Source organism: Felis catus, chromosome A1, assembly GCF_018350175.1.
Source record: "Felis catus isolate Fca126 chromosome A1, F.catus_Fca126_mat1.0, whole genome shotgun sequence".
NCBI classification, from domain to species: Eukaryota; Metazoa; Chordata; class Mammalia; order Carnivora; family Felidae; genus Felis; species Felis catus.
Window position 1 is genome coordinate 179,702,812 of NC_058368.1, and position 24,433 is coordinate 179,727,244.

At 44.9% G+C, this 24,433-nt stretch overlaps 1 protein-coding gene and 1 long non-coding RNA gene across 4 annotated transcripts in view; one reads left to right on the forward strand and one right to left on the reverse strand.

Moving 5' to 3' along the window:
• The window catches only part of SLIT3 (slit guidance ligand 3), a 598,696-nt gene that overhangs the window by 169,052 nt on the left and 405,211 nt on the right, over positions 1-24,433 (forward strand). The gene's annotated exons all lie outside the window — the stretch shown is intronic.
• On the reverse strand, positions 10,530-19,339 carry LOC109503066. Of its 3 annotated transcripts, XR_006584280.1 has the most exons (5): positions 19,123-19,339; positions 18,456-18,516; positions 17,578-17,691; positions 16,869-16,957; positions 10,530-14,595 (listed from the first exon to the last, which is right to left on the reverse strand). It is a non-coding gene; the product is annotated as an uncharacterized LOC109503066 (long non-coding RNA). The 3 variants fall into 3 exon arrangements; XR_002744953.2 differs by having other exon boundaries at positions 10,530-16,957; XR_006584279.1 differs by having other exon boundaries at positions 10,530-17,691.

The following is a 24,433-nucleotide window of genomic DNA, read 5'->3' on the forward strand; positions in this document are numbered from 1 at the left end:
GGGAAATACAGACAATAGACATGAAGACCTTCTACTTGGTACAGAAATGTGCTCTCTGAGAAGTACTGGTTCCTGCTAAGTTCAAGCAAGCTTAGATTTGGATCTTTCCAGCTTACATTTTGCTATTTCAGACCTAAAGCTGCAAACCCTCTGGCCATGAATTTGCATAATCCAGCGCTCCCTGTGAGTGCCAGGCAACCTTCTGTTGGTTCACGAGATGATTTTTGGTGGCACATGAGCCAATATATATATGTATGTGTGTGTGTGTGTGTGTGTGTATAAATTTTAATAGTTATGTATTCATTTTAGTGTGCATTAAAATATGTATAACCAGCACATCAAACCCATGTTTTAATGGATATAATAAAGTTTCTTGTATAAATACAGGTTTGGCATGCCTTCTTTTTCCTTTCTGCGAGGCTTGTTCTCACTTTACATACTTGCTCAAAACTTACTCCTTTTAGGCATCCTGTCCTCAGTAATTCCACCTGCTCACTGTAGCCCTCAGTTCTCTCTCTACTTCTTGTCCCAGAATGACATCAAAGTCTTCCTGATCCTCCACCCTTCCCGTGTGACCCTCATGTTTGCAAGAAGGCTGCTACACAGGACTGATGCCTACGTAAGACCTCCTTCCCTCCAGACTGTGTTTTACGTTTAGAAAGCTCAACCCTTTCGCTCACATATCCTAGGAGGATCTATTTCATACGGGTGTACCTACTGCAAGGGAAGTGGAGAGTGCGTTTCAGCTTTACAGTCTCAGTAGTAAAGGAAGGCAAGGGAGAGCGAGGTAATGGATGGATTAGGGGTAGCTAAGCCACAGTCAGCCAATGGAGAAGATAGTAAGAAGTGCAGATAATGGTCTCTGGCCTTATATTCTCCAAGGTGAAAAAGTCTGATGAAAAGTTAAACTTAAAATCGTTTATAAATTTCATATTAAAAAAAAGCTACAGAGAAAAAAACAATAAATAACCTTTCTTTAAAAAAAATTGTTTGGGGCGCCTGGGTGGCGCAGTCGGTTAAGCGTCCGACTTCAGCCAGGTCACGATCTCGCGGTCCGTGAGTTCGAGCCCCGCGTCGGGCTCTGGGCTGATGGCTCAGAGCCTGGAGCCTGTTTCTGATTCTGTGTCTCCTTCTCTCTCTGCCCCTCCCCCATTCATGCTCTGTCTCTCTCTGTCTCAAAAATAAATAAATGTTAAAAAAAAAAAATTAAAAAAAAAATTGTTTAAGTCAGTTTATGGTCATAAACTTGGAGAATTGAAAAGGAATTGGGAGATCATTTGGCCCTGATCAGTATTTTAAGAAATGAAGAAATAAGTCAGAGATAAAAGGGCTTAGTTTTGGCTAAGCAGGTCAGGATCCCTTCTCGGCCCACCGTGCTAATCCAGTCGTTCTCATCTGGAGAAAGCTTCAGAATCACCAACGGCTTATTAAAACACCCGCTGCTCAGCCCTACCCCTAAAGTTCAGAAGGTCTGGGGTGGAACTTGTGAATTGCATTAAAAAAAAAAAAACATTTTAAGTTTATTTATTTTTGAAAAAGAGACAGAGCACGAGTGGGGAAGGGACAGAGAGAGGGGGAGACACAGAATCTGAAGCAGGCTCCAGGCTCAGAGCTGTCAGCACAGGGCTCGAACCCACGAACCGTGAGATCATGACCAGAGTCAAAGTCAGACGCTCAACAACTGACTGAGCCACCCAGACACCCCAAATTTGCATGTTTTAAAGTTTATTTACCTTAGGAGAGAGAGAAAGAGAGAATGAAAGAGCACATGAGCAAACGGGGGAAGGACAGAGAGAGAGGGAGAGAGAATCCCAAGCAGGCTCTGTGCTGTTGGCACAGAGCCCAACCTAGGGCTTGATCTCAGGAACTCAGCCTGAATGGAGATCAAGAGTCAGACACTTAACTGACTCAGCCACCCAAGTGCCCCGACTTTGCACTTTTATAAAGTTCCCAAGTGATGTTGGTGCTGCTGGTCAAGGAACCCCACCTCGAGAACCATTGTGCCAACCAATTGCAAGCATGCAATTAAACCAGTACTCCCACAGCAGGTTTTCCTAAATTATGCTGTTTTAATTTGTGTTTCTTTGTGTGCTCTTTAGCAACCAAGTAATATAGTAGCAGATAATCAATGTGGTTAACAGGCCTGCTAACTTCATTCTTGGAATTGTCAGTGGTCGCACTGTTTGAAAGCCAGAGTCTCTCTGCTTGTATGACCCGGCCATACCTCAAAATGGCTGAAAAGTGGTCCATCTCAGTCACTCTGCTCTTGCCCTGCGGTGACCACTACCACACATCTAAGGAACCTTTCTGGTCCACGTTTCTTGATACTTTTCACCATGCAAATAAGTACCTAGAATCTGTATATGGCAACCTTTTATGTATTCTCAGGCATTTTGCATAAATGGTATCACATGTACTGTTGTGTAACTACTTAACATATTTTATTCAACGTTATGTCAAGCTTTGGTTGTAGTGAAACATCTCAACCTACTTTATTTTAACTGCTTTGTGGTGTTCCATTTGCATATACTCAAGTGCGTTTACCTCCCCTTATGTTTCAAATTATTTTCAATAGGGTTGGTAAGGTTTTAATATTGCTATTAATAGAACAATAAATTGAAGTAAGATTACCATTTTGAACTTTGTTCATATATTCACTCACATAACGATCATTTGTCATGTAGCTAATTTGTGCCAGGCACTGTTGTAGGCACAGGAACTACAGCAGGTAATGAACTAAATCCCTCCCTCCTGATGAGTACTTCATAGGATACTTGAAGCAAGCCTGCCCCACACATGTTACTACTCATATTTCACAGATGAGAAAACTAAAGTTCTCTGATGTTAAGTGACTCACTCAAGTTCTCATTGAAAAGAGCAGGGAGTTTTGAATCAGATCTTTTTTTCTGTAATTCCAACCGTCTTTCTAGCATTTCACCCAGATTTCTGGTGAACCTACAATTACCATTCCTCATCTTCATTCTCTTTGGAGGCCCTGGTTCCTTTTTTTAGCAAACTGTTAATTTGGAAGTAATTTTAGATTTACAGAAAAGTCTCAACGACCGTACAGAGAATGCCTACATACCCCTCATCCAGTTTCCCTCATTATTAACATATTACCGTGATATGTTTGCCAAAACTATGAAACTGACATTTCTGTATTACCATTAATTAAACTCTAGACTTCGTTTGGTTGTCACCAATTTTTCCATTAATGTCCTCCCTATTCCAGAATTGTGTCCAGGTCACCCCATTGCATTTAGTTCTCATTGTCTGCCTGGCACCCTTTGGTCTCTGACAGCTTCTCAGTCTTTCCTTGTTTTTCATGACCTTCACAATCAGTGTACTGAGGCGTTTAGTTGAGTTCATTACAAGGTCCAATTAAGGCAGTATCAAGAGTTTAGGGGGCTGTAACCAACTCACCTGAGAATTAGTTTGGTGGGCCCTGGCAGTAAAGGGAAGTTGCCACTTCAGCACATCAGAAAGGGGCATCTTGTCGATGATGCTGCCTGATGCTCTCCTGGTGCAAAGATGCAGGGAGACAATGGAGTGACCCAGTGTCTTGAGTGAGGGTAGAGGGGCTGGATGCTGGCCGTCTATGGCTGATGATAGGTTTCAGTGGCTTACCAGGGGATTTTAACCTCCTGCCCCTCAAGGTCCTGTTCCAGTTCTAAGTATCATGGAACCTCAATGTGACGTGATTGCATCTCCCCAGCTCTGCCTTTTTTTATGAATATCTGTATCTCTCATAAGTGTGTGCTTACTTCTGGTGACTCCCAATAAAAGACCTTCAGTCACAAAGGGATGAGAAGGAGCTTCCACTGTCTGGGTTCTGTGATACTGTCACCAGAAGGAATTTGATTATTACATTTTCCAAGCCCACTGTCCATGTTGGCAGCAACATGGAGGGATCAGAACTCTTTGAAACAATGTACAAATTATTGATTAAAATTATTATTAGGTTCAGGATGGGAGAGCCCAGAAAGGGTCAATTTTTAAAGCCCACTAAATAGCCACCTGCTTTCTTAGAAGGGCAGTGTTTGGGACAGTTTCCATTTTAAATTTATATATGTAAGTATGTATATTTTAAGTTTATTTTATCTTGAATTTATATTTATATATGTATATATATGTGTATATACATAAGTATATATATATAGATGTGCATATATATGTGTGTATATACATATATAATATATATGTGTGTGTGTGTATATATATACGTATATATATGTATATATATAACTTGTATGTATATAACTTGTTTACTTCCACCACATTATAAAGTGAATGTTCAATGCAAAATTTTTAGAAAATTTTTGGAAAATAAAATGTAAAAATGACTATCTGTGATCCACTTCCTGGAAGACAATTACTGTTGATATTTGGCTTGTTTCCTTCCATACGTTTTGTTCTCAGGACATATTATGTAACATACTTTAAAAATATTTTTCTTACGATACGATCATAAGCAATTTACTTGTTTCAAGTAACTATAAATAAATACATAATAGTTTTATATTTAAATAACCTTTAATTCACTTGATCATTCTATGATACATTTGGCTAATTTTTGATACTGAGAGAAATGTTTTTGAAAGTAGAGCATGTCCTTTCCTTATATATTCAATTAACTCCATAAAATAGAGTCCCAGAAGTGGGACTACTGGGTCAAAGATTATAAACCTTTTTAGGGCTTCTGATACATTTTGAAGTAGAGGGGCAATTCAGCTTATTAGAGCTCTATGGGAGCCAAGTAATGGTGCTACCTTTCCTAACTTTGTCCAGTGTCACGGCTTGCTCTCTAGACTTCAGCAAACTTTGACTTGTTCGTAATAACTAAAGTTCTGATTCTTTCATTCCTTCATCAGTCAGTGTCTGTGTCAGGCTATCAGATGCTAAGGATGAGCCTAGCAAAACCAGAGCCCCCTGCTCTTGTGTCAGAAGCAGCATCTGGCTCTGGAAGACCCTGATTTGGTTGAGAAGAGAGTTAGATAAACCCTTTTGAAAGCATCTCTCTTTACCAGAGGCTTGATGCCTACTATCTACTTCCTGAATCTGAACTGTTCTGATTTTAGAGAAAGATGGCCATCCCATGTTCAATTTGAGGGGCATTTGATCTGAGCCCAGGAGACCAAACTAAAGTATTTTGTTTATGGTGGATAAACCATTTTAATTGAAAGGCTGATGCTGGGGCCTTGCTGTTGCTGCCTCCTTTTGACAATTGAAATACACTTGGATTTCTCATAACAATGGAAAGTGCAGTCTGGAGGGTTTCTTCACTGGTTTTGCAGGCGGTACCTGCTTTACTGTTCTCTGAGTGAAGTCCCTGGTTTTATGGCTCTACCCTTTAGATCTTCCTCATTGGTCATCTTAACCTCACACAAAGGGTCTTCATTTGACTTTTTTTCCTTTTTGTGATTTTGACTGGGTGGGAGAGTGCCATCTTGAAGTGGCTTCCCAAAAGGATTGGAGAAACAAATGTCTGCGTCTTGGCAGCCAGTAACTGAAGTCTACAGGAGTAACTCTCAGACCAGCTCTCTGATGATGAAGCCATGCTCAGTTGTTTGGGGAACATTTTGTCTAAGTCACTTGAATCATTGAAATCAGTGTAGACTTTTCATTGTAATTATGTGGATCATGAAGTCCTGATGACTCCCAGTGGATGTCAGTAAAGAGTGACTAATGGATCATGGGGTCATTTGGTTAAGTTGGCGGGGGGAGAATCTGGGCAACCAAGGACAGTGCTTGAGGCGGTCCTTATCTGTGGCCAACCTCTGGCAAGTGCTCTCTCCTTCTGTCACTTAGGAACTCTGACTCATCAGGGCCTGCCTCCCCAGCTTCATTACAGGAAAGCCGGAGACACATGGGCAGGTTTGTGCCTCTCCAGCTTTGCCCCATGCCCCCTGGTGCCTCGGTAGTTGATATCACTGTGTCAAGAGAGCAGAGCCTGTGTCTGTGAGCAAAGCTGCCATGGAGTGCTTGTGAAAGGCAGTGCCCAGTGTCAACCATGATGTCATTTGAGAGTCAGCCCAGCCCAGGCCATGCTCTTTATGATGTCACCACTAAAGTCTCTTGGCTCTGAATTATAGTTGTTTCTCTTATGCTAGCTTTTTGTGTTGTTAGAGAGGAAATCGTCTCGGCAGATATTTTGCCTTTACCTCTAAATACTTTAAATATTTTATCTCTCTCAACATCCTGATGTTCCCTGGATGAGGTCTCGCATCCCTTTCTCTCTTTCCCATTTCTCTTTCTCTCTCCCATTCTCTCCATGTTTCTCTTCTTTTTTATATACATTTGATTTTTAATTGATCAGGGTACCTGTCACTTCAGAACATAAATAGAATATCCAAAGTGGATGAGTGTTAAAAGAAAAGGTTTTAAATAAAAATCTATCACAGATCTTGCATAGGAGGATATTCCCGTCTTTTGAGGTCAAATTTTGCCATAGGAGAGCTGGAATCAGGCTGTATCAGTCTTCCTATGGTTTATGGGGCCATGGGGCCCCTTCTCTCTGTGGGCTCCAATGCAAATGTGTTGTCATGAGATGAACTAAAGAGCAAGTTAACCAAAATGAAGTCCCTAAGGAGTGTCAACTCTGGGACACCAGTCGATGCTTTTCCAACATTCAGGCTAGAAGCGCATTTCATCTCTTGGCAAGCTGGTTTCATCTCTACCTGAGGAAAGATAAAGAATTTTGCTCAGCAAATGTAAGCCCCTGTTCCCAAGACTTGTTCCTCTCAAGCTGATGGACAGGTATGGAAGGAATGCGTTTGTTGGCAGGTATTAGTTCGTACTCAGGCACAAATGGAAGCCATGTTCTCATCCATCCTCTCTGGGCTTTGGGGGAAAAAGTCATGGTGGGGGAGATACTGTGCAGGGAGAGGGTGCAGAACAAGCTGTCTTAGTTTCAGCCAGCTGTCACTTGTCAGTGGATTCCAACAATGGCGTCTGGCTCAGCAAACATGGAAGCCAGGAATGTGCCTAGTGATGGAAGCAGAGTGACCAGCGGGAGGCAAGATAAACCTCCACTGCAAGTCAGGAGCAGACTACGAGGACTTTGCTTGCCCTGGATATATTCTCCCAAAGAAGGGTTTTTCCCCACCCTGTGCTGTTAATCAGTCATGGCTCCATCCCAACTGGGAGGCTTGGTATTCCCTTTGCTTCTATTTCCAGACAGATGGCTTTTCATGGCAAGCAGGTGGCTAAGACAGGAATTTAGAGACCTAGTTAACCTGAAGTTCCAACCACAGGCTTGGCCAAATGCATTACAGTTCAAGAGGATGCTGCGTGGCTGTTGCAAGCGATGCTGGAGATCTTAGCTCCTGTGTAAGGATGTGCAGGATGTAATAGGCAAAAAGCAAAGGCCATAAAACAGTAGGTACAGAACATTACAATATTAGTAATCTCTATTCTCTCTTTTTTCAATATGTCTTTGAAAAAGAAGAATGGAAAGCAAACATGCCAAAGATTTAAATAGTCATAATTTCTCAAGGTGGTATTTTTTCTGGTGGTTATTTTTTCTTTGAGGTTTTTCTGTTTTCCAAAAATTTTTTTATTTCCCTTGATGACATATGATCACTATGTCTAACAACCTCTACCTATATCCATAGTCCATATCCATCTATATTTTTCTCCAGGTTTGCTGTACAGTGGGGTAGGTTGAGCACTGCACCAGCACTGGCTTAGAAGGGGTTAGTGGGGTCTCAAATCTGTCGCTTGATTTAATTGTCAAACTATCCCTGGACTATGTCTTCCCAGAGAAAAGGAAGCCTTTTTCTAATTTATCTGTGCAGAAGGGATGCCTTTTTCTAATTCATAGAGTGACACTGGATTTCTTGGAGCAGCCCTGCATGTGTGTGTGTGTGTGTGTGTGTGTGTGTGTGTGTGTGTGTTCATGTTAATAATTTTGGCCATTCCATTTAACTACCATATTGTTTTATAAAGGGGTAATTATTTCCTCACTCTAAATGTGTCAGGAATCTTAATACACAGATTGAGAGTTTGGAAATGGCTTCCTGGAGGGGTAAATAAAGTTCAAGAGTTCTTCAGAAGGACCAGTTTTCTTTGGGCCTTATGACTATGCTTTTATGTGCTTAAATCCATATTTCTTAGGGGTCAGAATGGGTTGGCGGAGGAGCACGAATATGTCACTTTAAATTTGTCAGTAACAGACATTAACCAATAAAATCTCAGGTAAACCCCCAGTGTCGTAGGGATGTAGTCAGCATTCACTGTTCCAGGAGATAGTGATGGTGTCACCAGCAGTGTAAAATAAAGGGACCATGACCATGTGGCTCTGCTGGGGAGTGGGAGATGCAAATTCTTTCATCATCTTTCTAATCTATTTGTTTGTGTAGCCTCGCCTTTGTTATGTTGAGGAAACTGAGCTAGCTTAACATAGAGAGCATATAGTTAGCATGAAATATCCAGCAAGCATGAAATAATGGAACCAAATGGCTCCTAGGGTTCTTTCCTCAAGTCAGAGAAAAATGTGATGAGCCAAGAGGATGCTGGGCTTTGATACACATGCGCAAGGCAAGCTCATTCCAGAAATAGTATGCCTGACCCCAGAGATGGGGGCGGCCTTGTTTTAATTTCAGGGTTGGAATAATGACAGTTTTATGAACAACCAAATAGTTATTCCGGGTTCTTCCCTTGAGAGTGTGGTCTGAGACCTTGGCTTGTGTAGTCTAAGTGTGTAATAACATCTGATTGTGCTCCCAATGATCCTGTGACAGCCTTCACTTTGAGTTCTATTTCGGAATGCCCTCCTATCGGGGAGCACCTAAACATAGGCCCTAGTGGGGCGGAATTTAGAAGCAGCATTATCTCAGGGCAGTCTGGGGCCAAGCTGGTCAACTCCCCACTCTCAGCTCAGTGAAAAGAAAAAAAAGTCACCCCAACATTTTGGGGATGGTAAAAAGAGCTACCATTTGGTAAGCAGAGGGATTGCTTGTAGGGTGGCTTACGAACAGCTCTAGAATTCTCTGAGGAATAGCTAGAATTAGCATGTCAGGTAAGGTAGGGTAGAGGGAAATGCACAGAATTGGAATTACAACAGCTCCTGGGTGACTCAGAATCGTCATTGTCCTTGATGTTATCTCCAGTTTGTAACTAGAGGAAAAGCTTTCAAACCAGAAAGGAATGTTGATTGGTTTTCCCTCTCTTTGAAGAATAAATGCTTCCAATTTTTACTGACAGTGGGGTCTTCAAAAATGTTAATGATGAGATTGTGTTCACTTCATAGAATGGCTTCCAAAAGTAAATACAGAGCAGCAAGGAATATCAAGATGAGTGATCCCTTGATTAGTGGTTGACTATGAAAACCAAGCCCCTTCAGTTCTGAACACTAAACATCAACAGGATAGGACAGCCTTGGTGTCAGTCAGTGGTTGAGGTAGACAGGCCATCAGGGGTCATGGGAGAGTCTCTCTATGGAAAAATCAGGTGTTTGAGGCCCAGACACAATAGACACAAGCCCATGGGGGGGCATCTTTTGCATCACTGTGGTTGATAAATCTAAAACTATATAAAGTATGATACTCTAGAACTTAGATTTAGTCTTGCTCTCTCTTGAATGCAGTTAGGTAGAGATTAAGTCAGTTTCAGCACTCACCAGAAAGGTGTAGGTATTGAAACTCCTAAAGTTAATTCTGAGCCATTGGAGTTCAGAGATAAGGTCCTGGGCCACAGCTCCTGGAGTTTCCCATAGGGGTGGCTCAAGAATGGCCATGCTGAAGAGTCCTTGAGAACACAGATGTGATGTTTGGCATCTGGACTGCAATCCTGGCCTTACCAGTTAGTAGCTGTGTTAATAGTTCTCTAACTTCAGCCTCCTTGTTGCTAAATGGAGGGAAATACAGTATTTCTATATATAGTAAATACTTATGAGACGTTAGAGATCTCATGGAAAATTCCCAAGGAATCGAAGCTAGGATTACAAGAGAGGATCCTATATGAATCTTGAGACAAAAAACACTACGTTTATCGTTTACTTATTTTATAACTGGAGGGTTGTACCTCATCATTCCTCTTATCTATTTCTAAAACAAGTAGGTCTTGAGGTTGTAATGTACGACTTAGGGGATATAGTCAATAATATTGTAATAATTTTGGTAACTAGACTCATTGTGGAGATCATTTTGTGATGTATAAAAATATCAAATTACTATGATGTATGCCTAAAACTAATAGGATATTGAATGCCAATTATACTTCAATTAACACACACACACACACACACACACACACACACACACACACACACACACTATGAGCAGACCAAACAGCACAAAAACAGGGAAAAAGGGGCTATCCAGCTTCTGGGATGTGGGTGTTGGGTCAGAAGCAGGTAAACCAAGACTGTGGTAAATAAAAAACCAGTGAGAAGCCAAGGGCAGATAGATGCAACAGTGAGGGTGGATGGACACAGAGCAGGTACGTGTGCAAGGTAGCAGAAGTCTTAGATCACATGCTGTGTTAGTTTCTTACTACAGCTGTAACAAATTACTACAAATTTAGTGGCATACAGCAACACAAATTTATTATCTTACAGTTCTGGAGGTCAGAAGTCTGAAATGTATTTCACGGGGCTGAAATCAAGATGTTGGCAGGGCCACACTCCTTCTGGAGGCTCTAGGGGAGAATCTACTTCCTTGCCTTTTGCAGATTCTAGAGGCCACCTGCATTCCTTGGCTCATGGTACCCCCTCAATTTTCAAAACATCAGCATAGCATTTAAATCTCACTCTCTGGTTCTGTTATCACATCACCTTCTTTCTTCCTCCTGGGCTGGGAGTGAATTCTGATGGATGGCACTAGACAGAAATCACTTCTCTTAGAAAGGATTTCTCCAAAGCATATGTTCCCAGAGCAACTCTCTGAGGAAGATGGGCAAGGCTAGAAAATCAGGTCTCTGTTGCTTCTCTTATTTATGTCTTATACCATCACCCCCAAGCCAAGCACTCTGACATTGTATCTGTGATCAACTGACTGTGTTTCTTGAAAGATCAAGTTAAGTCCAATTTTAAATGGGTAGAAAGGTAGGACTCTCTTTGCATTCCTACTTAAGGAGATATTCTTCTTGGTTCTGTTCTGCCCATGGAGTAGTTTTAATAGCCAGAATCAAGGCTGGTTTTGGAAGCTGATGAGCGATGAAGAGCTTTATAATAAAAGGGCTTTTATTGGCCTCCCATCAGTTAGCTGATTTTTTTTTCTTTAAATAATATGACAAATTAGTGTTCTGATAAGGTTGCCTTTGGTGTGGTTTCATGAGTTGACATAATTAAGAGCCATTCCACTTGGCAGTGTTGCAAGAAAACCATCCAAGTCAGATGAACAAGGAAATTACTTAATTAGCAACTCAGGTGAAGACTGGCTCTTGAGAAAGTGGATGTTAAGATTGGAGGGAAGACAGGAGAGGCACACAGAGGCAGCGTACCGTGGTTGGGTGGCCTGCTGAAGACAAACTCCCCCATCCCTTTCCTGCTGCCCCTGCATGAGTACTTGCTGACCATGTACCTGAAATGGGACATGGATGCATTCTGGCTGTACTGCTGCTCACCTGTCAACACCAAAGAATGATTGCGATTTTGGTTCCCTCCACTTCTCATGAAATAAACATCACCTGGCAATTCCTTTGAGATTGATTAGTCACTATTTCTTTCCCCTGGGTCCTTCTTTCTGAGTTAATCATTGTTCTTAACAACGGCAGCATTAATCAGGATGATAACAGTTTTTAGTCATTAACAGCATAACCAGCTTTTGTGCCTATTGGAGTTGCCTTTATCAAACCATCATGAAGATCGGAAACTCATTCTACAGTGGGCGCTATTTCCCGGGAGAGCCACATGTGCCCATATCAGGAATGTGCCTGTGGGAGACTTAGTTTTGGATAGTTTCCAGGGGTCAACTGCAAGGCAAGCTGGAGAAGTCTGTTCTGGTGGAACTCCAAGACCTTTGCTGTGGGTGAGCCAGGGTCTTTGACTTCCATATGTATCAACTTTGATGCTTTTAGTAGCTGCAGAGGCAGTCCAAATGTCGTAGTTCAGTAGATGGGTTTGGGATCTAGACAGACTTAAGTTCAAATATAAGCGTCAGCACTAACAGGTCATTGGACCTTGGGAATATTTTAACACAAGAGTAAATACAATCATCTATGTGGAGTACTTTTACATGGTGCCTGATACATGGTAAGTGCTCGTAAATGGTAATTTAAAAACTGAGACCACTGAAATTGTTTGAAAAAAATCATGAAACTCCAGTCTGTTTTCTGGGACTTTAGAACCATAGAGTATATATCCTGAGGGGGCAGAAACAAACCATAGAATGTCATAAATGCCATTCAGGTGAAAAGATGGCTAGAGTGTTCCCTACTCTCAAAGTGAGTCACCATCAGAGTGGCAGACGAGTGTATAAACAGGTTCCTGCAGGTGCCAAATGACACAATTACCCCTTTTAACAAATGTTCAGTTTCATCTCCTATTGATGGCCAAGGTCCTAAATCCCTCAGAACTGTATACCATCCAAATTCCTGGGTCATCGTTTCTCTGGAGATCCAGAGCTGACCACTTGGGTGACTACTCTTGCACCTTAAGCTTAAAGTGCAGACTGAGGTCTGCTCCTTGACCCTGTTCTCCTGGGTTAAAAGCTTGGCCTTGGGTGCCTGGGTGGCTCAGTTGGTTAAGGATCCAACTCTTGATTTTGGCGCAGGTCATGATCTCACAGTTAGTGAGATTGAGCCTCACGTTAGTCTCTGCTCTGACAGTACAGAGCCTGCCTGCTTGGGATTCTCTCTCTCTCTCAAAATAAATAAATACACTTTAAAAGAAAAAGAAAGCCTCGACTTGGTCTGGCTCTGCCTAGGGTTTCAAGAAGAACAGTTAGTGAAACCACTAACTCCAAATCTTCTTTCCATTTCGTGCTCACATCTGCCCTATCAAAGGTGGGGCACTGAAAGACTGGATGAAACCTCCAGGCCAGAAACAGCTCCAGGCCCTGTCACTAGGGAGGCAAACTCAGAGCAGGCTAGTGCGTGGTCTTAGCACCATCTGCCAAAGACTTTTCCACCAATACATGCAAGTCTTCCATTTAAGACCTCATGTGACACACAACCTATCTAACATGAATTCCTGGGAAAATAAAGACACCGTCATATGTACACATCAGAAAGGTACATGTTTCACAAATATTCACAAATTCACAAAAAAATCAGTTTCAGTGGTCTTAGTTTCTAAATTACCATTTATGAGCACTTACCATGTATCAGGCACCATGTAAAAGTACTCCACATAGATGATTATATTTATTCTTGTGTTAAAATTTTCCCAAGGTCCAAGTGGAAAGCATGTATCATAGAATCAAAGAGCTACAACCACTGTTCTGGGCCCATGTCAGAGTGTCATTTCCTTGTTATGCCAACTCATGCTTAAGAAACACTCTGGAGGGTTCTCAGGTGCTATTTAAATGGCTGAAAGAGAAAACTCTAAGTTTTCAAATCTATTACATCTATTTCTGATTTCACTGGCAATGTTCAGAGCTCACCTTGCATAGGCAGACAAGAGAGTTCTTCTGTTGAGAATAGAGACCTCTGGGTGCCATGGAATAGTATTTGTCAGATATTTCCAGGGAATGGGAACCCTTGACTGTGGGTTGCATAAGATGTTTTAAATAAACAGAAATTGGCTAATACCGTCCACGAGTGCTTAGAAATCCTGCCTTCCTCTTCCCTACAGCAAACTTGAGGTGACGTTCTGGTTGGCAGCAGCTTGGCTCTGCCATCATGTTCAAATTCCACTATTGCTGGCCTGAATTTGCTTTTTCTGGCAGACTTGAGCCCAGTCCCAATGAAACATATCCACGGCTTGCAAAATTACTGGCAAAATTGGGCTGGCAAGAGGTGAGGGGGGAGAGGAGGGAGGGGGAGGGGAGAGCGTCCAGGGTAATTGCCATGAATGGCCCAGTGATGAGTATCTACATCTAGGAAGTAATTTCGTGAGATCTCTGCTCACTCACTTCTGGTTTGGCTCTCCCAGCTCACTCATGCCGGTCACAGAGCAGTACTTTTTACAGACTGTAAGTCCATTGTGAGCTTACGTATCCTAGCAGTTTGTAAAGTGGTATTTTCTTCATTTTTAATGGTGGAATAGTACAGGCACACATATTTATTGGTGCCTTCCCGTTCCACACTGTCCCCAAATAACCGAGAAGGACTGTCCCCCTCAAGCCATTCCTAGCAAGCCATGTTTCTTCTGGGCCCAGGGCAGCTTCTGATTTGCTGTATGTCCCTGGTTGAGGGTCCCCCAGCCCATCCCAATGTCGTGGGAATGAAGGAAGCATAAGGTTGCAGCCCTTCCTGAAGGGTTGTATAAATCTGAAAGATTTACTTTGATCCCGGCCAAGGGAAACTTCAGCTAATCAGCAATCCCTTGCTTTTTATTAGACTCCCCATAAACAACGAGGCCACAATTGTGAAGGAATCAGAGGACGGTAGGTGTTTGATGCCTGAAGCCTCTCCTCTAGTGCTAGTGCCAAGCAGTTGGAGCTTCTTCTTGTAATGCAGGCTTGATTAGCTGGTTCTCCCTCCAACCTCAACCTTTTGTGGAAGCATTTGTGGCCAAAGGAAATATAATTAGCAGAAAGATCCTGTACGCAAACTGTCGTCTTATCAGTGATGATAATAACAGGCCTGGTTTCCTATATTTTTCCGGTTAGCCACCGTGTTCTGCCAGTATGGCATTCATAACTCCCCCCTTCATTCCATTATCGATGTCTTCGGACTCCTAGTCTTTCCCTCTACAAATCCATCCCAAATACCATAACCAGGCCATTCATCCTGGAGAGGTATCTTGGCACGTTGCCCCCAAACATTCAATAGTTCCCTATTTCACAAAGGTAAAATCCGAACTTGGTATGTGACATCCAAATCCCTGCACGGTGTGGTGTCAGCCCGTATTTATGGCATCATGCCCTGTGCTGCCTCTCTGTGCGTACCAGACCAGAGAGCTGGTGGTCCCTCAGACACCTGCCTTACCACATCTCTGCTCAGAATGGCCTCCTTTGTCTGGACTTCCAGCAGTAATGCTCCATTCAGATCCTCATTCCTCACAAGCATCTGCGACAGCTCTATCCCCAGGATCTCTCTCCTCTCTCTCTCCCTCCCCTTCTCCCTCACTGCAAGCTCCTTTAACACTTGTAAACTGGGAACGTATTTTTCACCACTTTGTAGAATACCTGCCCCAAGTGCAGGGACCACCCTCCACCTCTGCAGAGCCCATTGAGCCTGTTCTGCTAGATGGGCCTTGTCCAAAGCAGAGGTGGACTGACACGGAGGTCTGGAGCACCAGCCTGAGTCAGGAGCACTAAGCCTTGAATCCCACCATAGTGCACGGCCCTGGCCCAGTCCCTTAATCTCTCTGGTCCAGAGTCTCCAGGTTTGCAAAGTAAGGAGTGATGACTCATTTGACGGAAATAGTTGTAAGGGTTAAATTAGCTATTCTGGGTTAGGCACTTAGCATGGTGCTCAAGGCACTATTGGTATCATTCTCATTATCGTTAAGTAGATGTGTGTTGATGAATAGACTTCTGGTCCTAGGACCCCAGGCCTTTCTGAGGAGTTGGACACATGGCTTGGTCTGCATGTGGAACCCCTGGTCTACTTCTGTAAGTTTGACTAAATCTCAGTTTCCTCGTGTGCAAATCGGGAAGAAGAGGAGTCCCCATGTCCCAGGTTGTTGTGAGAACTGAATGTGATGATGAGTAGAAGATGTCTGTGCTTAGGAAAGGCTTGGTTAGTGAATAAGCTATGGAATCCTGAGAATGGCTGGGGTTAGCAGTCAGGAATCATGACCTGTGTCGTCTCTCGGGCTTTCCTTGCAAGGGGTCAGGGCGGGGTGGGGGGGGACCTTAGTTTCCCTAGTCCCTACATTGAGTCACGTTGGGGTGGGTGAGGGAAGCCTCATCAGACTCTGAATTGACGTTAATTCTCTTCTTCTGCCACCCTTTGCCCACCCTATCTGACCAGAGCTGGCAGAATTTGGGGATCTTAGAAAGATGGGGACCTTCAAGTGGCCATGGCAGACAGGTCACCTGTGTGCCCCCCAGGCAGCTCATCAGACCCCACAGATGCTTCTCCGTGAACACTGAGCACCCCTGGGACTTTGTGCTCTGGGCGGCTGTGAGGGCTAGTGCAGACATATTAGCACCCCTCCTCTTCGTCCCTGCCCCCTCCTTTTCATCAGCTTTATCCTGAGGTGGATAATGTTTCTCTAACTGCCTAATTGGGAGAACTTAGCTGGAAAATTGCCATCCTGCTCTCTTTAAAAGGGTGCCAGCAGCCGGAGGCTGCCAGCTGTAATGTCAGTAGGTAATCCTGGCTTTGCTGCCATGGAGCTAGGAGTACCCCCTCTCTCTTCAGTCTACTTTCCTCATGGTTGGAGCATGCCACAGGCTCTAAGAGAAAAAACCGAACATGGAAGAGCAGGACAGAGGTAGCCCAGGAAGCTGCTGCAAGCACTGATCAGCGTTCCTCCTGCCCCCCATGGCCTTCTGCTGCCTGTACCAGTGGGGGATGAAATGCCATCAGTTGGACAGCCAGGGCACCTTGGTGCGCTGGTTAGCTCCACGTACTCCCACGGCAGCAACCCTGAGTTTAGACTGTGTCTGAGAGCCGTCCCGGAAAAGGAAAATCTAATCGTGAAAACTTGTTCCTGAGTTTGAGAGAGTGTGTACAGCAGTGTTTAGGAGTGTGGAGCCTGGAGCCAGACCGCTTGCTTTATTTCAAATCTAGTCTCTGCCACCTGCTCGACAAGTTACCAAATCGCCTGATTTTATCATCTGTGAAATGTGGGTGATAATTCTAGCACCTACCTCTGCTCCACACATCAAGGGACCCTGGCTGATGGCAGCACTGCCACCCTTAACACATGGCATCCAGGGTCGTCCTGCAAGGTGGATGTCTAGCCCACACAGAGAGAAGACACAAAGGATTGGATGTCAGAGGTTTCGATGGGCCGGGCTTAGAAGGGGGGCGCCTCACTCCAGTCACATTCCACTCTCAAGAAAGAATGTGGTCATATGGTCCCAGCCTAACTCAGCTAGAGAAGATAGTTTGCTGGTGCTGAAAATGAACAGGCACGGCAGTCTAGTCTCTGCCCCACAGAGAAACCTTCCCGGTAACAAACAGCAGGCATTAATTGAGCACTCGCGTTAAGTGCTTTACACGTATTAACTAAATTACTCAACATGACATGATGAAACTACACACACATACTATATATCAGTGAGGGTCTTGCTAGAAACCCAGTGGAACCCTCAGAGGACCAATTAGAGAGGGTTTAAGGATATCTGTACGACATGTTCATAACAGTATTATTCTCATTAGCCAAAAGGCAGAAGCAACCTAAGTGTTCACCGACAGATGAATGGATAAGCAGAATGCAGCATGAACGTACATAGAATATTACTCAGCCTTTTTAAGGAAGGAAATTCTAGTATGTACCGTATAATACAACATGGATGAGACAGAAAGTGGAATGGTTGTTACCAGGGGCTGGAGGGATGGGGAAGGAGGACTTACTGTGGATACTGAGTTTCTGTTTTGTAGGAGGAAAAGAGCTCTGGAGAAGGGTAGTGGTGATGGTAGCCGAACAAGGTGAATGTATCTCATGCTTCTAATCTGTAGGGTTAAAAACTGTTCACATGGTAAGTTTTATGCTACATGTATTTTACCACAATGAAGAATCATTTTAAAAGAGGGCTTAGGGGCACCTAGGTGGTGCAGTCAGTTAAGCCTCCGACTTCGGCCCAGGTCGTGAGCTGGTGGTCTGTGAGTTCGAGCCCCGTATTGGGGTCTGTGCTGACAGCTCAGAGCCTGGAGTCTGATTCAGATTCTGTGTCTCCCTCTCTCTCTGCCCCTCCCCCGCTTGCATGTGGGCTCTCTCTCTCTCAAAAATAAAGATTAAAAAATTTAAAAAAGTGCTTAAAGAAGGGGCTATTTGCAAAATGTAAATGAGTCCTAGGTGCCAATGAGTGATGGTTAAGCACAGAGGGAAGAGCAACCATGGGAAGCTACATCCACCCAGAAACCTGAGGGGTAAAGGAGGGAGCAGTTACCAGAATGAGGTGGGAACAGTAGCCATGGGAGAAGGGCCACCGAACAGAAGGTGAAGCTTTAGGTAGAGGAACTCAGCACTTGCAAACCACAGCCCAGCAGAGTGGAACCAGTGGATAAATACCCAGATCCCTGTCCTCCTGCCCATGACCCCTCTGGCTGTACCCAGCTGGAATCAGAGGGCACGCCCGGGAAGCTGGTGATGTCTTCCAGTGACTCAGCCTCCCCAGGGCTCAGAGATGGGCCGAGGGTAGAAGAGAGCCCTTGGGGGTAACCAAAAAGGATTGAGTTCAGCCACCATATTCCCATTCTATAGATGGGGATACTGAAGTAAAGTAACTCACCCGAGGTCACACACTTAGTGAATGCAGAGCAGGCTTTCAGCCCTGCTGGCCTCAGAGCCTCCTGCAGGAAAGGGCAGAAACTAAAATGTCAGGAAGGTCTGCGAAATACCCAGCACTGTGCTTTCTCCTCAAATGAGTGAGAAAAGAGAGACTCAGCTTAATTTAGTAATTTTCCCAGGTCAGGCAGCTAATAAGCAGCAGATCCAGGATTTCTGACTCCAGAGCTAAGCACTTCCCACCCACTACAGGAACCTTCAGGCAGGCAGTCACTCACTGTCACCACCATTATCACCAGCATCAGGACGCGGTCCATGAGCAAGGCTTTCAGTGTGCCTTGTGTCTGGACAAAGGAAGCCACTATGTACAGACCCTATGCCTCTCCCACCCCCACTAAGCCTTCAGGCCAGGGCATCTACTTTGTAAAAAGCCACACTAAACACGAACCCAAAACACAGTCCCTCCCCTGTCAGCAGACACCAGAATGTTGAGCTAAAAGATATGTTTGAAGCCATCTATCAAACCCCCTCATTTTGCCTGGGCTGAAATGACCTGTTTGTCCAGTGTAAGTTCAGGTCACAAGTTCGACGTTTACTGAGCACCTGGCTAGTGCCCAGCATGAGTTAGATGTGAGAGTGACCCAAGATGCAGACCTGGGTATCTGACATACCATTTGCTTCTTTTAATCTGCGCCACCATCGCCTGGACCCAGAGTCCAAAAGCTATGGCCCGTGGACCAGCCCCACCTGTTGGCTGTTTTGGGGCATCAAGGGTCATTGGCACACAGTAACACCCTTTGTTTACCTATTGTCTATGGCTGCTTTCACATTATGACAGCTTAGTTGAGTAATGATGACAGGGATATTATGGTCCCTGAAGCCAAAAATATTTATATCACGCCCTTTAAAGAAGTTTGCTGACTCCTGACCTAAGCCAAGTGCGTTAGTTTGCCGTGGCTGCCCTAACAAAATTCCGCGTGTTGGGTGACTTAAAATAACAGGCCTTTATTGTTTCACAGCTGGAGGCTAGATGTCCAGGATCACTGTGTCAGCAGGGTTAGTTTCTTCTGGGGGCTGCGAAGGAGAGTCTGTACGTGCCTCTTCTAGCTTCTGATAGCCTCAAGCATCCTTGGCTTGGAGATGGCATTCTTCTGTGTCTTCACATCACCTTCCCTGTATACGTGTCTATCTCTATGTCCAAGTCCTCTCTTTTGGATAGTCATGTTGGATTTGGACCCATCCTAATGACCTCATCCTTATCTGATGGGTCCAGGAAGGCCATTTCCCAATAAGGCTATTTCCAAGTAAGGCTACTTTCACAGGCGCTGGGGGCTAGAATATCAACTTTTCGGGGGACACAATTCAACCCATAGCCCCAAGCTACATTATCTCTTCCTGAACTATGGCAATAGCTTCCTAACTTGTTTCCCCCAGCCATTTTTGCACTGCACCTCATCCCATCCTCAAACCCTTATTCCACAACCCACTGTCCATGTCTCAGATTAATCATTTCTCAGCGTCATTGGAATATGTCATTCTCATGTTCGAAGCCCTCCAATGCACACCCTGTGGGTAAAGGCTGAACTTTACTATCATCTGTGATGTGCTGCTGCCCCTTGGGGGACCTTGCCACTTGCTCATACCCCACGTGCCTGTACTCTCACTGTTGCTGCCTCGCTGGCTTTCCTTCTGGTATTCAAACTTGCCATGCATCCTTCCTAGACAGGGCCTGTGTTTAAACCATCCCTCTTCCGGAGCCTTTGTTCACCTCGCCTCTGTGGGTTCAACTCTTACTCATCCTTCATAGATCATCATAACTATCCTTTTCTCGCTCGCTAGGTCACATCACCCATTAGTGGCTTAGAGCATTTCTCTGACATTTATCCACAGTCATAATGCTCCGAGAGATGAGTCCTTTGTCATTAGGTCCATGAGATAAGAACAGGATCTTTATGCTGCTGCTGTTGTTTGCCTTTGTATCCTAGCAACTAGCATACTGCCCAGCCCACTGTGAGCACTCCAAAACCATCTGTCAAAGGTAAGAAGAACGGAGGAAAGAAAATGGAAAGACAGTCAGGACCCTTGCCCCTGAGGAGCTCAGGGCCTAGTGAGTGCAATCAATGTGCAAACAGAAAATGACAATATAGTGTCAAAAGTTATTATAGAGCAAACATAGGTAGCATTGGGGGAGGCACAGATGAGGGACTTCTAGAATGGGAACAGAGTAAGAATAGGGAAGGTTTCCTAGAAGGGATGATGTTGAAACTTAGTCTCGTGAGTGCCCTTAGTCCCACCTTTGCAGATGGAGGAAGGCCATGATTAAGGCCTGGAGGCTTTGTTGCTTTTCCATTGTTGTGTAACAACTTACAACAAACTTAGAGATTTATAAACAGCATACATTTACTGTCTCACGTTCATGTGGTCAGGAGTCTGGACACAGTTTGGCTAGAGCCTCCATGCAGGGTCTCACAGTACTATAGTCAAGCTGCTGGCTGGACTTCACTTCATCTAGAGGTCTGACTAGGGAAGAATCCTTTCCAAGATCCTTCAGGTTGTTGCAAGAATTCATTCCTTTGCGACTGTATGAATGCCTGCTTTTTGCTGGCCATTGGCTAGAGGCTGCCCTCATGTTCTAGAGGCCTCCCACACTTCTCTGCCATGGGGGCCTCCCCAACATGCCTTGTTTCATCACACCAGCAAGGAGAACCTCTCTCCAGTCCACTAAAAACAGAGTCTGGTGTAACTGCAGGGAGTCACAGGAGTGACAGCCCATCACTCTTGCCATATACATAAAGCAATCATGGGAGACTCATCTTACCTCCTTTGCTATGTGACTTAACTGAGTTGAGGAGTTACATTCCATTACCTTTCCCATATTCTGTTGGTTAGAAGCAAGTCACAGGTCCTTCCCTCACTCAAGGGGAGAGATCACACAAAGGCATGAACACCAGTTGGTAGAGAATCATCAGGGGTCACTCTAGGGCCTGTCCACCACAGAGGCCTGAGAGGAAATTGTGTGAGGACACCAACTATTCCCTCTTTTACTCACGTAGGCTTGATGGAGGACCCACTGTGTAGCAGGCACCATCCTTGGTGCTGAGAACACAGTGGAGAACAAGACAGACCAACCATCTACCTTCCTGGAGCTTCTCCATTCAGAGTAGCTGAAGTATGCAGGGGAGGGGGAGATTACTTTCACTGGCATGTTCTTGGGGAATCTTCCATTCAACAGCCTGACGAGTAGAGGACCTTCCTTATGGAGAGCTGCTGCATCCTCTAAAAGCATTAGGCGGGGTCTTTGGCCCAGCCATTTGTTTAGCCATCCCAGAGACCTCACGGGTTATTATACCCCCAATCATTACTAGCAGGTGAAGCTGTCATTGCTCACTCTTACAATATTTGAGCCAACCCTCCGTGGCCTTATGCCCTTTTTCTGCTCCTACCATTTTTCCAGCCCTGCTTCTTCCCAGCCTTGAAGAGATATCTCTGAAAAATCCCTCTGGATTTCAGACCAGTGGTAGGATGCTTCCCCTGGGTCTGTTTTTCTGCTGGTCCTTAGAGTGTGCTGTGCCAACTGCCTCTGAGTCTGCCAAAAACCTGCTCTTAAATGTGGAAATACAAGCATCCAAGTGTCCAGGCCGGGACTTGAACCGAGGTCACCTGGACTTGAACACCCTTCTCTTCCACTGCAACTTGCTGTCTGAGACTGAGAGCACCTGATCCTTGCCCTCCATCTGGAGAATTTTTGATCTCTTGCTTATCCCAGGGGTGTTCATTGAGTGCCTAATCAGTGTCCTAGGCTGAAAACAGGCAGAGTGCTCACCCTTAGCAAGCTTACAGCCTAATGGGGGAGACAGGTATAGATTGAAGCATCACACAGATAAATGGAAAAGGCATCTGATTCCACCTGTAATAAATGTTAAGAGTGACCAGAACATGGTGATAAGAGAGCCCATGGGACAGCATTAGAGCTGGTCAGCAAGGACAGGAAAGGCACGCCTGCCTCAGAGGTTCTTGACCCGAAATTAGGAAGAAGAAAAGTCAACTAAGCCAAGGACACAAGGAGAGGCAGTTAGAACAGTAATCCAGGCAGAGGATATAATGTGGGCAAAGGCTGTAGACTGGGAGAAAGTTTAGTTGGGCTGGAGGGAAGAAGGCCAGGTGGTTGTTCTTGCTCAATCTGAAGTCAGACAGCCAGACCCAAACAGAGAGAGTGCAAAGGCCCTAAGCCTGTCTCATTCCCAGGCTCCCTGTGATCCCGACATGCCAGGGCCTCCCATTTATCATTCTGAAGAGCCCTGCCATGCTTCCTCCCTGGGGCTGTCACCCCTTGGGAGAGGTTATCACCACATAGAAATCCAACCAATCCCTTTACCATATTTAAGGCACACAGCTTAGAATAATAACCTTTTTTTTCAAGCCTTCAGAAATACCAAACTCACATATATTTGGAATGAAAGACGAATATTACAACTCTTAGCACCAGGGAAGTATGCAGGCCGCAGCTCTTAGGAAACTGAAAAAAACCAATAAACACATGCGCATCTGTAAAAGGGGAGAGAGAAGATTGATTTTCTACACCTTCGGGTTTGGGAGTGCAAGTTTGCGCTGGGAGGAGAGCAAGCTGCAAAGACTCATCTGTGAAAAAGGGAAAGGGAGACAGACAAACCCACTCGTCTTGTCCATGAGCAGCAAGGAGCAGGGTCCAGCCATATGGGCAGTCATGAGGAGGCAGGACTGTGTGCCCTGCTCAGCACTAATTAGAAGCAAACTAAGGCCTGGCTGGAGTGGCTGCAAGGACACCCAGCAGGGACCATTTCCTGCACAGGGCGGGCTGCCCTGGACGAGGGGGCCGACAGGTGCTGCCTCCTCTGACACTTTTGGCAGCATCTCCCCTGCTCTCCTCCTGCAGCTCATCCCAACAAGCGCGTGACCTTGGAATGCCCAGGGAAGCTGGGTTTGGCTAAAGGTTCTGGAGGCTGCTTTCTGCAGGCGATTACTGTCTCTCCAGCTCTCTCTTTGGAGGGCTTATCTATAAACACTGAAGGACCTTCGCGTCTTCTGAAGTTCAGCACAGGGGTGGGTGGTAGTTAGACCTGGCCGTCTTGACACAGGGTCATTTTGACATGACCTAGAAATCAAGCCAGTAAATTGTCAGTGTGTATTACGATGCCTTGGTGTGCCACAGGGAGACAGGGAGGGGGTGACGGGACATGTGCAACAGCCTCAGAGATGGGGAAGCTCAGGACTGAGGCAGAGAATGAGGAGAGGGTCGGAAATAGTAAAAGGTCTGGGATACGACAGCCGCACTCAATACCGGTAATTTTTAAAACCGTATTTTGCATGTTGAAGCAACAGTTGTAACATTGGAACGATTGTGTCAAAAAGCTCAGATCAACGTGACCCTCTTTGCATTGGTCGTACAGAGGAAGTGTCTATTTGACAGACTCTCCAGGAGTTCTTCCCTCTCTCCTTTCCTTTCACACCCTTGGCCTAGACTTTCGTCATCACTCCCTCATACTATTGCAGCAGCCCCAACACTGATCACTCTGTGGCCTACCCTCCATGCAGCAGCCAGAGAGATTTTTTTCTAAAATGCATCTGATTGAAAAGGATGCTTGGCCTCTGAATCCTGATACCAACTCAAGGCTGCTGACCCTGGTCCCTGAATCCTGTTCCTTCTACTTCCCTCTGCTCTGGAACCTATTGATTTATCCAAAGATGACCTTGAAGGGCATTAACTGGTAGACAAGTCTGACCTTCATAGGCCTGATGCCTCCTGAGGCTGCCCTCTACCCAGAAGGTGTCCTCAAAGCTTGGTAACACTCAGCACGCCTTCGGAGGGCCAGGGGACAGTGTTGTGGAGTATGGCCCTCGTCCGCTGCTTGGCCTGTGAGCTGCTTCTCCATGAGGATGAAGACGGGACAAGAAGTTGTACCTTGGGTAGTTCCCTGATTTAAAAGGAAAAAGAAAAGCCTTCTC